This window comes from Lepeophtheirus salmonis, chromosome 6 (genome assembly GCF_016086655.4).
Source record: "Lepeophtheirus salmonis chromosome 6, UVic_Lsal_1.4, whole genome shotgun sequence".
NCBI lineage: Eukaryota > Metazoa > Arthropoda > Copepoda > Siphonostomatoida > Caligidae > Lepeophtheirus > Lepeophtheirus salmonis.
The window spans coordinates 18,408,400-18,425,059 of NC_052136.2; the positions used below are offsets into that span (position 1 = coordinate 18,408,400).

The window sequence follows — 16,660 nt, forward strand, 5'->3', positions numbered from 1 at the left end:
AGAATGAGGAAATTACTATTGTTAAAACTTGGTCCAAGATGAATTTTTTTTTCGGTCCAGTCTAAAATGATTTTTTTTCCAATTTTAAAACACTTATGACGTCATGAAAAATTCATCTATAAAATTAGTATATAACGAATTTTAAATCAGAACGATGTGTACCAATTTTTGTTTGGGACTGATCAAGACCAAATTTTTCTTTTTTTTTTTTATTACATTTTCCCATGATATCCTTGTTATTGTTGTTTCATAAAAATATAAGTCAAATCTGGTCGAACGGCCACCTGTTTTAAATTTTATAATATATAATATAACTTTGAATATCACTATTATATCTTCATTTATATTGTTTTCATACTTTGACTTCAAAAAAGCAAGAAAATTTCAGACTAAAGCACATGACCTCATTACAAAAAGATGTATAAATTATTTCCTAGAAACTTTTCAATTTGATCTACAAATTTTTAATTAGCAAATATCATCAAACTAATACAATGATGACAGATACTGTAAAAATTTATTGCTTTTTATTCTTTTTTACCCTTTCACTTTGATAATACAATTTCTAATAACTAAAATATATACTTGAAGTCTCTTGTTGGTTGTGTTTTATGGTTATTGAATAATAAGGATTTTTTTATCATTATTATATACAAAACAACATAGTTAATGCTTTCAATATGTTATGTAAATTGTATTGTCCCCACATACTTTTTGGTTAGGAACAAAAAACGAGCTTCATTTTTAAGCCAAATAGGTTTTAGAACGCTATTCAAATTAAATTTTTCTTTTAATTAAGATGACAATATTTAATGTTCTTACGTTGTTGAACTTAATTATAGAAATATTTTGAAGATTTAATTATGCAAATAAATGTTCCTTCAAAAAATGTATTTTATAGGTTTTTCCGAGCAAGCCTAAATATTCAGCCCAAAAAATCTTCGTTGTAAGTGCCTCGTCATAGCTTTCAGCTGCTCCAATAAATTCAGTATCCGTCAAATTATGAATGGAATATACAAGTTTCTTTTAAGAACGAAATAATTTCCCATTTGAAAAATATTTCAACAAATATATGGGGGAGGTTTTTTAAAATATAAATTTGTAAAATGTAATTTTTAAAATATTTTAAAATATAAATTTTGTAATTTTTAAAATAAAATTTGTAAAATGTTTTTAAAATATAAATTTGTAAAATGTAATTTTTAAAATATAAATTTGTAAAATATAAATTTGTAAAATGTAATTTTTAAAATATAAATTTGTAAAATGTAATTTTTAAAATATAAATTTGTAAAATGTAATTTTTAAAACATTTTTAAAAATGAAATAAGTTGTTTCCATACCGTTATTATAAAATTTAAAAAAATAAAATAATGAATTTAGAAGGTTTGTACGATACATATAGTCCGACTTGTCGCCAGACCTCAGTCTTAGGTGGTGAGATTTATGATGTGCCCTTACCCATCATGTCGTCGGGCTTAATTATATTTATATTTATGTAATAGTACATAAATTCAATTTTTAAATACAAAATATTCCACTGTGAGACTTATATAAATATATTTTATCAATGTTTTTTGTTAAAGACTACTAAAGAGTTTACATAGTTGCCCATTGATATTATTAATAGAAAAAGGTGAGCTTCTAAAGTTTTGTTGATTTTAAAAAAATATACAAGGTGTATTCATAAAGTAAGGTGACTTCGTATTCTTAGGAAAAATATTTATTTGTTCATGGATATTTATGTTGTCCCTTCAAAGTAATCCTCCTCAGATACAATACCCTTGTGGCAACGCTTTTGCCAATCCTCAATGCATTTCTCATGAGCTCTTTTCCGTAACGTCTTGAGCTCTTCCAGCGATGCCGTCTTTGGTTTCTTAATCGTTGACAATCTCCGTCCTTTTATAGGTCTCTTCAGTTTTGGGAACACGAAAAAATCACATGGGCCAAATCCAGTGATTCTGGTGGGTGATGCATGATTGTGGTGCTGTTTTTGTCCAAAATATCGACGATTCTTTTGGTCAAAATTAAGCAGTTTCGGAACAAACTTCACTGACACTTTTCTTATACCCAAAAACGCTCGAAAAAATGTATGGCACGAGCCAATAGATATGTCAATACCCCCAGCAACAATTTTCTTCACTGCTTCAACATTTTCATCTGTTGTTGACGGTCCCGGGCGTCCAGAGCGGTTCTTGTCATAGGCATCTTCCCGGTTATCTTGGAAGAGTTTGTAGTAGTTGAAGATATATTTTTATTCGGAACAGTTTCACTGAATGCTATTGCCAACATTTCCTGTGCTTTAGAGCACTTAATTTCATTTTTTACACAAAATTGAATACAAATTCTTTTATCCATATTTTTCAATAGCAAAAATCGCCAAACTAGCAAAATAATTTTAACCAATATACCTCTCACATACAAACTAAGCATATTATATAGCTGAAACAGTAAATATATGTTTGTGGCGAGTGAATTTGAAAATACATCTTACTTTTTAAATGCACCTTGTATCTCGTAATTCATGGTCTAAAACATAGAGCCCTTAAAACAGTAAATCGTCTATAAACATTAGTTCATAAAAACTTGAATCAGATGGGAAGCAGAGAAAAAAAATATATTTTATTGCATTATTCAAAAAATGTAGGAAACATATGTGTTACCCTTTCCTTAGTCTTAACGTAACTGCCCTGGTGAAACATAATCTGAGACCAATCATTTTGAGGCCCCAAAAGCCGACTTCAGAGAAGTAGCAGAGATGTGTCTAATTTTCTCTGTCAGAATCCTAGTAGAGGTATTCATTAGATCAAGCCCGGTGCAATTCATCAAACCCTTGGATGACCAAGAATATATATGCAATGAAATTGTTCATTTTTTCAAATCGACTAAAATACGTAAAGGACACCATCATTAAACAAGAGAGAATAAATAAATTCCTGGCTTTATGTTATACAAAGCACTAGATAACAGCTAAATCTGCCACCGATGCTCCTATCCACGATTTTCAATTGATTAAGAACATGCTTTACTATCAACAAATTGATAATGAACTTGCAACCTCTAATCTAAATAAAATGAGAAATCATGGTTGGTATCTGACTGTGGAATTAGTCGCAATCACGGTATTAAGTTCAAATGAGGGCATGACAAACCCTATAAAACAATCAAGCTTTCAAAAACCAAAAAGCCAGAGTTTTATAGAAAAGACAAGTCAGTTTTTCCAGTCATTACTCAAGTTACATCTCTCACAGACTAGGTGGGACCTGAGTCACATTTTCTTTTTGACACTCTCGGATTGAAATGGGGCTGGCTTATTACAGCGTATGATACGTGAGAAAATAATGAAAACTACATATAGAGAACCATGGGAGTTTGTGAAGACAGTAAAAGGGATCAAAGATGTAGCCGAAAGAAGCGATTAACTCATGATTTACTTTGCAACTAGGATTACCACCGACCGAGAGCACAGAATCTGTTTATTGCAATTTGTGAAATACCACAGAAATAAATATATTAGTTTCAAGAGATTTTGTTCAGATCCTTCAGAATAAATGTATTCTTAGTATGTCATATTGTAATGTTTTTTTAGTATAGTGCTATTAGCTTTGTTGAAGGAAAAAATGTATTTTTAAAACAATATAAAAACCAAGCATTTTTACCCGTGGACAATAATAAAGGGGTAATAAAATAATTAAACAAATTAAAACACAGTTAATTGGCTTTGATTTGATACCCATATCAATGCTATACGATAAGCCATTACGAAGATATAGTAAAAAGAATACAAGCAATCACAGATTTGTTTTGCCTTTTTTTAGAGCCACCAATAATAAATTTTCAAGGCCCATGCGGTTCAAAATACAAATGAGTGGTGTATTTAGTTTCTATAGACCTTGGAAATCGGGAAAAGTCAAATATTAAAAGGTTTGAAAAAAAAGAGTAATAAATTTGTATAGGTTTATTGAACAGTTTTCTTATAAAAGGTCTAATTTGTACGACATTGCAACTTGTACACTACATATATATATATTTAATTCTATGACTTGAGCTGTGCAAAATGTAATGAAACTTGATAGATATGTTGATTTTGACTGTCAAGCACTAAATTTCATATTTTTGTTTGCTAACAGATGATTAATTCCCGAGATATTGAGCCCTTGATACACATTGGTATCAATTATAAACATTTATTCATTTGTGATTTGAGGTGAAATTGAACAAACTATAGTCACCATGAAAAAGTGCTTTGAAGGCATATTTTGACATAATAATATATCGACAAAGCTATACCTTTATTGATTTTATTTATCAAATTGTAGCAAAAGTGTCGTAAGTCAAAGGATGATTTATTTCTATAAATGATTAATTTATTTTCAAAAAAGATTGGAAAACATAGAAAATACAAATAATTTTTACCTTCAACATAAAATAGAGTCTCCTATTATTATAAATCTATTCAACTTACTTATCTCGTGGAATTATTCGTAAAACGTACTGGAACTCATGATCACTCGTAAGAAGTACCTATCAGTAATTGAATACGTACATTAAAATATTTTTTTTAAATTTGACAGACTGAGAAAAAGTAAAATTGTGCTTAAATTCAAATTGTTAGGTTTTTAAATCGTGAGCATTTTTGGTATGTAAAAAATAATAATTATTATTATTATTATATGGTAAGCTTGACAATCGGAAGAATATTTTGGTAGAGAGAAGCTTAGCTCTCACAGCGACGCAATAGATACGTCGCAATAAGTAAAAAAGAAATGAAATAATCACAAATTCCACTCCGTATCAATCAAGGATATAGGCAGGAATGACGTCAATGGCAATCCTAAATTTTATTCTGACCCCAACAAGGACTTATAATTTTATTTCTTAACATTTTCTTCTTGAAATAGAAAAAAAAAAAAGAAGTCTGATATTATAATTTAGTTATTTTGTAATTTTTTCGAACTGTGAGACTAATTTTCAGTTAATAGTAGTGAATTGTTCGCAGCCTAACAACATATTTCTTATAAATATTACGTTTTTGATTTTTGAATGATAAATATAATCTCAAAAAATGTGATTTTCTAAATGAGGCCTTATAAACATTACAATTTTCTGGATATGCCCCTTACTCTGAAAAGATTATCCATCTCTGATTTAGAAAATATTATTTAATAAGTCATATACTAAAGACTAAAAAGGCTTGTCTCTATTTATGCAAATTTAAAGTACAATGTACTTGTCTTCAAATTCAAGGATGCAACTGAGGAATATGTAAACTTGATGTTTACCTCTTTTCTCTAGAATTGTTATCTTTCGAAATGATTATTAGAATTTGTATTCACTCTTACTAGTTGTTGTATACGTTAAACCTACCCAACAGGAAGTCAATTTTTTTCATATATATATTTAGACCAAATACATGCATATTAGGGAGGCTCTTATTGTGTACTTAAAAAATCTATGAACAGGAAGTCCCCGCTTATCGCGATTTTAGGGAGTAAGTAAAATCCGTGTTGTACATGGATTTTTTTTAGTTCTAAAACCCGTAAAATGTAATAAATTTTTTTTCAAGCTCCACTATTGAATATTTTTTCTTAGGTTTTTTTAGTGCAGTTAGAAGAATGAAAACATTTTATTCGTCATAAATTATTTAAGATAATGTATGCTAGACAAGATACTAGTAAAATAACTATAAAATTTAGTTTTAATGTTATTCCTTGATTTTTCATTCGGTCATTTCAATACTCCGAAATTTAAATAATCGGAACTTAACCTATATTTATTCAATAACCTTTTTAATTTCAAGTTTGTATAATAATGTATCAGAATCAGTAGCGTAATTTGGAAGAATTGTCCTTTTTTGAAGTATCGGAATCGGCTCATTACTACCGATTCCACCGATACCTATGCATAACTATTTATATAAATAATAGAAACTATTTGAGCTCATTTTGGGAGACGACATTACGGTTACAATTCAATAAATAGCTGGACTAGACGACGTCATTCAGACAAATACAAATACAAACGATTGGAGAAAGTACATAGATAGATTTTACAAATTTCTTGAAAGTAAAAATTTAGAAATAACCACATTTTAGGTCTCCATACATTTGAATTTAAACATGAGCCGTTTAAATAGTCCGTAACAATAGGAATTGGGTACTCTGAAACCATATTGCTTATAACAGAACTGAAGTCGAGTCCATATTTTCTGAGTCAAGTTCGAGTCATCAGTATCCGTCCCAGGTCCATTAAAAACGCCAAAAGTCTGAGCTCGTGCACTGGTTTATACATATTTCAGTTCCTAGAGGAAGCATATAAAACTCAGTTAGAAATTGGAGACAGTTCAAGATCACTAATCCTCTTCCTACTTCCATTATTTAATTCGTATTCAATATACGTTATCCCTTTTTCTGTTAGTACAATAATTCGTTTTTTTGGATTTTGGATTTTTGGGTGTATTTTTGAATTAACAACTTATACCTTAAAAATAACTTAGAGACGCGGGGAATCAAAAAAGAAATTAACTTATTTGCGAAAAATCAAACATACCCTCCAGAGCCTCAAAATTTGGTCTGATCAGAATTAAATATAACTGTACGCAGGAACTCAAAATTCTGAACAACTTTTACTTTATGTTAAAAGTCTGTATATATTTCCATTTTTGAAATAAAGGGTTTTTAACCATTGTTTTTCTAAGTGGGACATACATCACGCACAAACTCAAACACAAAAATAAATTATTTTAATACTTAACTATATAGGATATAGGCATATTATGAAGGAACTCATCAACAACTCCCAGTATTCTTGTTTCCCTACAGATATATAGTCTTTTATTATTAAAAAGCCCGCCATATGAGATAATATGCTGCACTATACAGAATAATCTTTCTCAATCAGTTCTATTAGTGAAAATAACTTTAACAAAAATTATAGATTTCTTAACATTTGTGTGTTTTTTTTTTCTTTTAACAAATGAAACTTGGAATAAATTAAAATTTGACCACTACAAAGTAGAGAGGAGTGCATCAAATAATGATTTGTTTTGTAGTTAAAGTACTTTTAATACAAATAATATTAAATGATCCAATGGATCCTTTAAAAAAGATTGAATATTGAAACTACATAAACTACTGAAGCACTAAAGATATGGGTATTCAGGGGCATCAACAGGGGTGGCTGGAGGGTTTATAGCCCACTGACCGAAAAAAAAATAAGGAGTTTTTGCTTTTACTAAAAAATTTAATAATAAATAATTAACTTTCTGTGAAAAGCTATGAATTTTTTTAATTAATCTTCAAAAATTTAATTTTGAAGTTGAATGTTACAAATTTTCGTCAAAAAATTTGATTTTCTCCAAATAGCCATAGGCTTTTGAAATTTTTCGGCAAAAAATCTACTATTTTAAATTATATATTTGATTTTTTTTTTAACTTATAAATTTGAAATAAAAATCTGCAAATTGTTTTCTACAAAATTTTATATTTTAAACTTTTTTCAAAAAAAATCTATTTTTTTGTGAATGGCTGTCAATTTTTGAAATTTCTTTTAAAAAAAAATTTTTTGAATTATATTTTTTGAATTTTTTTGGTATCTTTTTTTCAAAAAACATAGGTTTTTGTTATTGGCATATCATTTATTTATGCTTACAAAACAAATTGGTTTTGAAACTTTATGTTATTAGAAAAAAATGGACATATGAGTTTTTTTCCGGCTAATTTTTAAATATAGAACAAAACATTAAGATCTGAGGGCCATTATTAAATATTAATTAGAGTCAAAAATATTTGGGACAGTGATGTTTTATTATGAAGGGAACAAAATGGAAGGGTGAGACAAATAAAAATATAAGATTGGTTTGTGAGGCCCACCTTAACATGTATTATTTGTGAATCATTTTCGAGAAATGTCGTCAAGGACTCCTATATTATAATCGATAATCTCTTTAGTGTAATTTATGAATGAGAAAAAAATTAAAGTAACATTCGGTTATAGGGAGTTAAAAAAATTCAATGACATCTAGAGAGTCATTTCTTTAATTACTTTATGAGCCTTTTGGACCATAAATTTCCTATTTATAGTGCGTACTCATGCAAATAATTTCCATGCTTTTTTTATTCTTATTACAAATTTTATGGCTTTGGTATGAAATCCTCATTGTATCTCTCAAACATTTCTTCAAAAAACAGAAAGAAAAAAAAAGACTCGAAATTATATGATAGATAGCCAATTACGTCCCATTATCACCATCGGTTGGACTATTCTTTAATGAACTCAGCATCGCTCGACGTTATTTGTTAGACTATAACACAAAGGTTTTCAATACCTTTGTTACTCACATTCATCGTGTAGTCAATTTGAAAATTTTTAGTTTTTTATATTTATGTCCATATTTAAATTGAAACATTTATTTATAAATTCAAATTATTTGAAAGAAAATTAAAAAGTTATTTAATATAAAATTCTAAAAAAAGCAAAATTGCAAACATAGATGCTAAAGTACTTCTTTTTAAACAATATTTCTAGTACTTCCGTGTTTTAAGATATATGAGCCCTTTTTACAATAAAATAGGCATCCAACGTAAAACTAGCTATTATTATTTTTATTAAGTTTTTTTTTAATATGACGTGCTGGGTGTCACAACCCCTCGTTGCTACAGTATTATTTTAGGTATTAAGCACATACTCAAAAATGAGTCATCTATAGACATAGAAACTTTATTTTCTAAACAGTGAACTATGTTTTTTCTCATAAAAAATCCCTCCCTCATTATAACTAGAGTTGTAAATCCTTAGTAGTTTTTAAAATTCAGTTGTTGTTTTTTTGTTGGCAACCAGAACAGAGTTCTCTTTTTATATCCCAAAGCTGTTATCATTCTTGAAGAGAGAAGATCTAAGTATAAAATAATCACTAATACGTACGGTCATGAATGATGGAGAGTAACAGCGATGATTTATTACGTATTTATAATTGTAAGCCCTTGTTTGAACTCAGAGTAAATTTAAGGTTCGAGCTTGGGGAGTAATTCCTGGGTATGTCAGGTAATCTTCTCTCCTCTGAAATATTTTTTCAAATTTTTGAAGTTTAACATGTTGATGATTTTCGTTTTTTACATACCGAAAATGTTTTTTTTTGTTTTATTTTTTGTTTTTGTTAGTTATGATAGCAGTTTTGTAAAAAAGAATCTCCAGACTTTAAATTACTAAATATTTCACACGACAGTTATTATTGCTTGAGATTTAAAAAACTAGCCATTTCCTGTAACGACACTTATGGTTCATAGTAAACCCTTTTTCTTGTAACAGTACGGAATTAGTCACAGCTCTACAAAAGTTAATTAAAATTGAACCAATCAACGTTCCAATCACTGAAAATGTGAGATTGAGTGATTTAAATAAATGTATATTATCATATTGAATTTACGTGACATTTTCAAAAGTAATGTGGAAGCATTACTGAATTTAGAAACAGGGTAGCAATCACTGATACCAGATTTTTGTCATATGGTCAATGTTTGAGGGAGTTACACCTTCATTATCCCCCCCAAAAAAAAAAAAAAAACATAAGTCCTCTATGAAAAAGTTGATTTGTAGTTTTTGACATGATTTGTAGGGAAAAAAACTATAAATTTTTAATAAGGTTACAATTAATATTGAGAGACGTACAATATAGGTATATAATTGTGTTTCTTCATAACAAATATTTGTTTGTATAGTAAAATTATATGTTTGTACTCTTTTCACCTCTACCAAAGCCTTTAAATAGCTTATAAAGTAAGTTATATGTCTAAATGCAGACGTAACTACTATTATTTATTTAAAAATTAATACATAAGTACCTTAAAATTCGTTCATATCATTTAAGAATTCAAGTTTTTACTTTCCATCATTTTTTCTTTAAATTTTCTAAAATCATTTACTTCGAATATTTTTTTGTTTCAAAGCTCGTCAAGTTCGTTTCAAACTAAGTTGGTCTAAGTGTCACGAAATCAATTGGAGTTGAATATAAAAAAATATGAGCTGCCAGTTTGTAAAAATAAAAGAAACCAAAAATTAACATGGTTTTTTGAAGAATATTTTGGAGATGAGCTACTTTACTATAGTGTCGTTCTATTATATTAGCTAAGAGAAGCTATAAATGGAAGAAAATAAAGACAAATCCCACTCTGTTTCTAGCAAGGAAATAGTTCAGGTTATACCATCATGTAATAGAGCTTGCCATAATTTTTAATTTGATTTACTGTAACAACTGTTGAGCAAGATAGACGGATTTTGACGCCCTAAACTATAACAGTGGTACTCTAATAGTTACTTTCAAAGAACTCGTTATATAGCTACTTTCGGTAAGAGTTATATGTACTCTTTGATGTCACTATTAAAAACGTGGTGGAAGTCAAAAATAAGTTGGAAATGCGTCATTATAACACCTTGTATTTCTATTAACATTGAATTCTACTCTGAATCCAATAAGGACTAAGGCTCGGTTACAGAAGAAATTTTCGTCTTTCTTCTTTTTGTTGTGTACAGTTTTTCCCTGACTCATTTGTAGTTGTATTTAACTCAACCTTTCAACTTTTATGTAGTAAAATGAAGGGGGTTGGAGAATATGAAAAATGCAGAAAAACTTGAAGAAATGAAGGTGCGACTCCTACTTTTTCTGAGAGTTGCACTTCACTTCTACTTTTTTTTTTTTTTCTTGATATTGTTCTGGTAATATGTGAAAATTAATTCGAAGTAATTATAATAAAATCATTCTATGGTTCATTCAAATAAGTAATAACAACTTGGAATCACAAATTCAAATAATATAAACATTCAGTCATTTTATTTCACTTGGAAGAATGGAGAATAATCAACTCTACAAGAATTTTACCTCAAAAAAGACTCCCTCCTTGGAGTAGTTGGGATTCGTACGTAATATGTGTAGGTTCATCATATCCAGGAAGTGTGTTTGCTTTGGAATTACTTATTTGTTTTTGTCTTTCCTATTTTTAGATTGTTTTAACTATGAAATGAATAAGAGTTAATTATAACTCCTCAAAAGATCCTCAACATTACTCTTTTTAAGATCACATGTACTTTAGATTTGGATGTTCCCTCTTCAAGAGTTAAAGAAAAATTATAATAGCGTTTGAAAATGAAAAACACTTTCCAGATTACCAACGAGAAGAAAATCTCAAATGCAATAAAGCAAGGAAGTCTTCTTTGATGAAGCATGAATTACTATACAATACATTCATTCCAGCCCTTACTATAATCCTTAAGCCATGACTCCAAAGCTTTTTAAGGCACAACGTTCATATGGCAACTCATTTTGTTGTTTCCTTTACAACTGATTCGATCATTGACTCGGCATAAGCCTCATATCAATATATTTTATGAGTAGGAACGTCCTGATTGATAATCTCATAATGATATAAATTTGACATTTAAACTTTTTCAAATAATATAGAATTAAAACTTAATGAAAAACGAAAAATCCAATGCTGAAGGTTATCAGATTATGGTATTTGTGAGCTCTTTAATTTAAAGTATTGTTTTAAGATCATTATTGTTTCTGAAATCTTCAAAAAATAATGGTCAATTTAATTGCTTGCACGAAATTCATATAGTTATTAAGAAACTTACAATGACTTTGCTTCATCAATATTTCAAGAAATTTAGATGACAATTCAGGACACAACTACTGTGAAATCTAGATACCAATAATAAACGATCGGAACAAGGAGATAGAGCCCAATTAAAGGAAGCGTTTTGTCATTTTAAAAACGTTAATGTTATATTAATTTAACTATACGCCCACTAATTACATAGTCTGTTCTAAATAGTTTCTAATTATGTGATTTTAAACCGCAAAACCTTACTAAATAAGGAAATTTATTTTTAATATTGTGACGATTATTTTTTATATTTTTTTAATACCATTTTTTAAGGCTGAAATATATTGTTTAAATTTCTTGTGGGTTGTGTTTGATAGTTATTATATAATAAAGATTTTTTTATATAATTGAATTTTTAATATCATTATATAAAACAATACATAGATTACTACTTTCAATATGTTAATTAAATTTTATTAAAATTGCATAGTTTTTAGTTATGAATAAAAATTGAGCTTAATTTACCACCCAAATAACTTGTATTTCTTTTGTAATGCAATTCAAATCTAAATTTCCCCTCAATTCAGATAAAGACGAAACATTATAATCGTCCAAAAAAAAATCAGACATTTGATTAAGTTTATTCATTGTTTTCTTCCTTTGTGCTCCAACACAAGAAGAATTTGATGTTCTTCTGGTGTTCTGCTCAAACATGGAAGTATTATGAAGATTTAAAGACCGAACTTCATCTTCCTTCAGCAAACGGTTTTTCATAGGTTTGTCCGGGCATATTTTTTCTGTGCGAAAATATTTGTCTTTGAAATGAAAGGAACAAATCAGTTTCTTTTTACTTTCAACTAATTTTCCATCTAAAAATATTACAAAAAATTGATGGGGGGGGGGGGGGAGCTCTAAAAAAATATTAGTAAATATAATATTCTAATCATTTATTTTAGCAAATAAATTGTTTCCAAGTTCAAAATTAGATAAAAAACTAAATTTACTTAACTATCTTAAAAACTCAAGAGACATAATTCTATATTTGAGTGTATTTCTATTTATTACAAAATTAAGAAAAGTATCAATAGGATCTAATTTTGAGGTATGATAGATTTCTATTTTTCTAATAGCTCTCCATTTTTTGCTAGAAAATCGAAAAAAAAGCAGCTTCTTTATGCTTTTTAACATCTTTTTCGAGCAACTTTTCCAATTTTACAAGATGGAACTATGCATTTAGATTGCATCTATATTTTTTAATAAAAACTACTTTTATAAAATTTATTATATAGTGAATTTAGAAGATTTATACTGATACTTATAGTCAGTTATATTTATATTTTTTATAAATACAGGGTGTCCACGATAAATTGGAACTATCTTAAAATTCAACCTGCTTGATAAAAATGGAATTTGGAGTGTACTTATTAATATGAAAAAGTTAGACATGATATTAAACAATAAATTTATTCAACATGTCCTCCCTCAGCAGCCACCATCTTCTCCATACTGGCCCAAAAGGATTTGCATGCCCTGATGACTTCCGCGGAATCGACAGTATTCCGTTCCCTCGTAATGGAGCCCTTCAGGGCCGCGATGCTCTTGTGGCTGACCTTGCACACCTCCCTCTCCAACTTCTCCTACCAGTAGGAATCACACGGATTGAGGTCGGGTGAGTTGGAGGGCCAGGTGTTGCGATCCCAGAAAGTGATGTCGTGGGAGTTGAAGAGGTTAGTGGTCCTCATAGCGATGTGTGCGGCCGCTGAGTCTTGTTGGAATATGAACTCCCTCCCAGCGGCCTTATCCTTCATCCAGGGGATGACAAACTCCTCCATGACTTCGCAGTACCTTATCGCGTTAACCCTTTCCTTGGGATTGAAGAAGAAAGGAGGCATCACCTCACCGGTGCTGCAGATGACACCCAGGGTCATCACAAAGGCCGGGAACTTTGTGGTGAAGACCGCAGGGACCTCTTCTCTCTCCTTGGTAAGCCACCTGTCATTCTGGACGTTGTAGCTTCTGCCGACAGTCCAGTTCTTCTCATCGGAGAAGAATTCTTCCTCCATGGCTCTTCAGGTCATTGAGGAGACACTTACCATTGGTGAGCCTGGTGGCCTTCATGGATGCCGTGAGGATGTGTTGTTTGGCCATTCGGTATGACCTGTACCTGAGGTCCTCATTCACAGCCTTGGAGACCAGCTGCTTGCTTACTCCACGGTTCTTGGCCAACCTGGACAACGAAGTCCCCGGCGAAGTCTTGATGGACTTCCGGAGGCCTTCAAGGAAGTGGGGAGTGCGGATTCGGGTACTTGTCATGTTGTGGGCCTTGCAGCAGACCTTCCCCTCAACCTCCCAGGCATTGAAGACCCGGTACACCGTGGTCTTGGGATAATTAAGAAGCTTGTAGATAGCAGAGGGCTTGTGTCCCGCCCGAGCCAATTCGAGGATGGCACCTCTCCTTGCTTGTTCCATGATAACTATTGTTTGTTGTCAAAACAATTGTGGTGGAAGTTATAATGTATTGTTCACGCAACCTTTTATATTAGTATGATTTAACACCGAATATCCACATTATGAATCTGGATGAAGTTTAAAGTAGTTCCAATTTATCGTGGACACCCTGTATATACATTAATTCTGTAAATCCAAAATATTCCAATGTTAAACTTGTAGCTGACTCTCTGTTTCAAAATTCAAATACAACTATTTATTTATATTATAATTCAATGTATTTATGAAGGACGTATAAAGAGTTTACATATTTGTCCTTTATTGTTATTAAAAGAAAAAGGTGATCTCTGAGGTTTCGTTGACTTTTAAAATTTCCACTCATCCATATATCTAGTAATTCATATTTTATACATAACTTTAAACATAATACATTGCTTCCTGTCAAATAATAAAAGGTTTTGTGAGACTACAAGTTAATTGTTCCTACAAATATAAGTAAAATTCGGATAAATATCATTTTTTTAGAGATAAAATTATACATTAATTTCAAAAAGGTATACATAGAATATTTATCAAATTTAAAAATAATATTCTTACCATAAATTTATCCTCTTTGATCTCTATTAAATATAATTTTTCATGGAATCTGAAAAAAAGAGAAATAGATAAAGAGCTTCAAGGTACTTCTTCCCAATTATCCTTCAAATACCAATTAACTTATAATGTTGAATACCTTAAAATATCTAAAACCGCGTAGCAACCATGTCTTTGGGTGAGTTAACAGGAGTAAATTAATAGTTAGTATGCAAATTTAGTTCTTCAATAACAAATTTCAAACGCTACCTATGGTGGCTTTTCTGCATCGTTAGAAATGTTAATTAAATTAGTTTTATTTGTAAACGATTTCTAGGAAGACATTTGGAAAAATCCTATCATCGGAAAACTAATGATAAATTCAGAAATCAATCCATCTTTATCTTCTGCAGCCACTACTCTGTAAATGGAGGTACAATAATTAATAACTATAATATAAAAGTCAAAGTGTCTGTAACAAAACAAGCATCATTTTTGGGAAATGCTCTCTGTATTGATGAATTTTTGTTAAAAAAAAGTGGTATCATTTTCAGTAAATTTATAAGCGAAAAAGCTTTGATAATAAAGATTTACTACTGATCAGAGAAAAGAATCCAAATTCAATCCTGCATAGTAAATATTCTTCTGTAACATTCTAAATGATATATGAAATATAAGTATAATATTAATTATTTAATAAAATATTTTCTATTAATGCTGTTTTCCCAAAATTTTCAGTCATTTATATTTTTTCTCTTACAAATCATTATTAACCTAATTATTGATATCATTTCTCGAAAAGTGCTCAAAATATCCCAATTTCAAAAAAAAAGCTAAACTAAACTATTGATTTAGTATGCATAATATGTTTGTTATGACGAATAATGTATTTTTTTCATTTTTGCTATTCCATATCTTGTTCGTGTATGCTATATTTAATATCAATGAAATCTACCATAACGATGTAGCTCAATGGACAACGCGCTTAATAGAAAATAGTCCTTTGAGGAATTTCACAGTGGCATGAGTTCGAACCAGAACTAATCAGTTAATACACAGTGCATATTTTGATTAAAAAATTCAAACAGAACATCAATTTCAACCCATAATAAACAATACCGACGTCATTTATTTATATTTTAAGGTGAGATATCCTTGAGGTAAAATAGTTTAAGCCAAAAGAACTGCCACTCGAAAATTCATCTCTAGATCTATTAGTTAATGTTAAAAATTTGTCGATTTACTATGATTGCATTTTATTTTTCTGAAATTAGTCAAAACAAAACGAAAAACCATTTAAAATGAATTATTAAAAGTGAACAATTAAACTAATTCTAAGTTATACAATTAAACAAAATTCAATGTGAATGATTTAGTGAACTTAACGAATTCGAAATAGAGAACGATTAAAAAGGTGAACGACAACAAGCCTGGATATTTATGAGTTGTATACTACCTATAATACACCAAATATAATGGCTTAAATGCATTGAAGTATGTTTATCGTCGTTTGATCGTACTTAATATTAATAATACATGTGGGGAGATGTATCATTTTAATAGTTCATATGCATAAATTTCCAATATACTGAGTCGTATTCAAGTCCACTTTTTCCAAATCCCAGTTTAGGGTCAAGTACTACAGCTCAGAGTAGATAAAATATTAACTTTAAAATACAAAAACATAAAAATTTAGTGTTTAATTTTGATTGTAACATAGTTTAAATAAAAGAAAACCCGGATACTTCATTTATCAGTCCTTATTTCAGAGACAAGATGTAAAAATAGGATATCTATATGTTCTTATATAATTATTTCTATTAAATAACTAAATTGGACCTTGAAAAATGCACAGAGCTGCGACAACTGGGGCGATGTAATGCACACCCACTCTTAGCATACGAAATACTCAAAATAGTGGCTCCTGAACACATTGTGAATACATAAGTTCCGTGAATAAGGAGTCTTTCACCTCCATTCAGAAAAATAAATATGAAAAATACTGAAATCTTGGGAAACGTTATTTCTTCACAAAGTAT

General features: G+C 29.7%; 1 long non-coding RNA gene across 1 annotated transcript; it reads left to right on the forward strand.

Moving 5' to 3' along the window:
- Window positions 1-10,768: 10,768 nt before the first annotated feature.
- Window positions 10,769-11,933, forward strand: LOC139905768 (uncharacterized). The gene is made up of 3 exons (XR_011780808.1): window positions 10,769-10,923; window positions 10,996-11,382; window positions 11,657-11,933. It is a non-coding gene; the product is annotated as an uncharacterized lncRNA (long non-coding RNA).
- The last annotated feature ends 4,727 nt before the right edge of the window (window positions 11,934-16,660 follow it).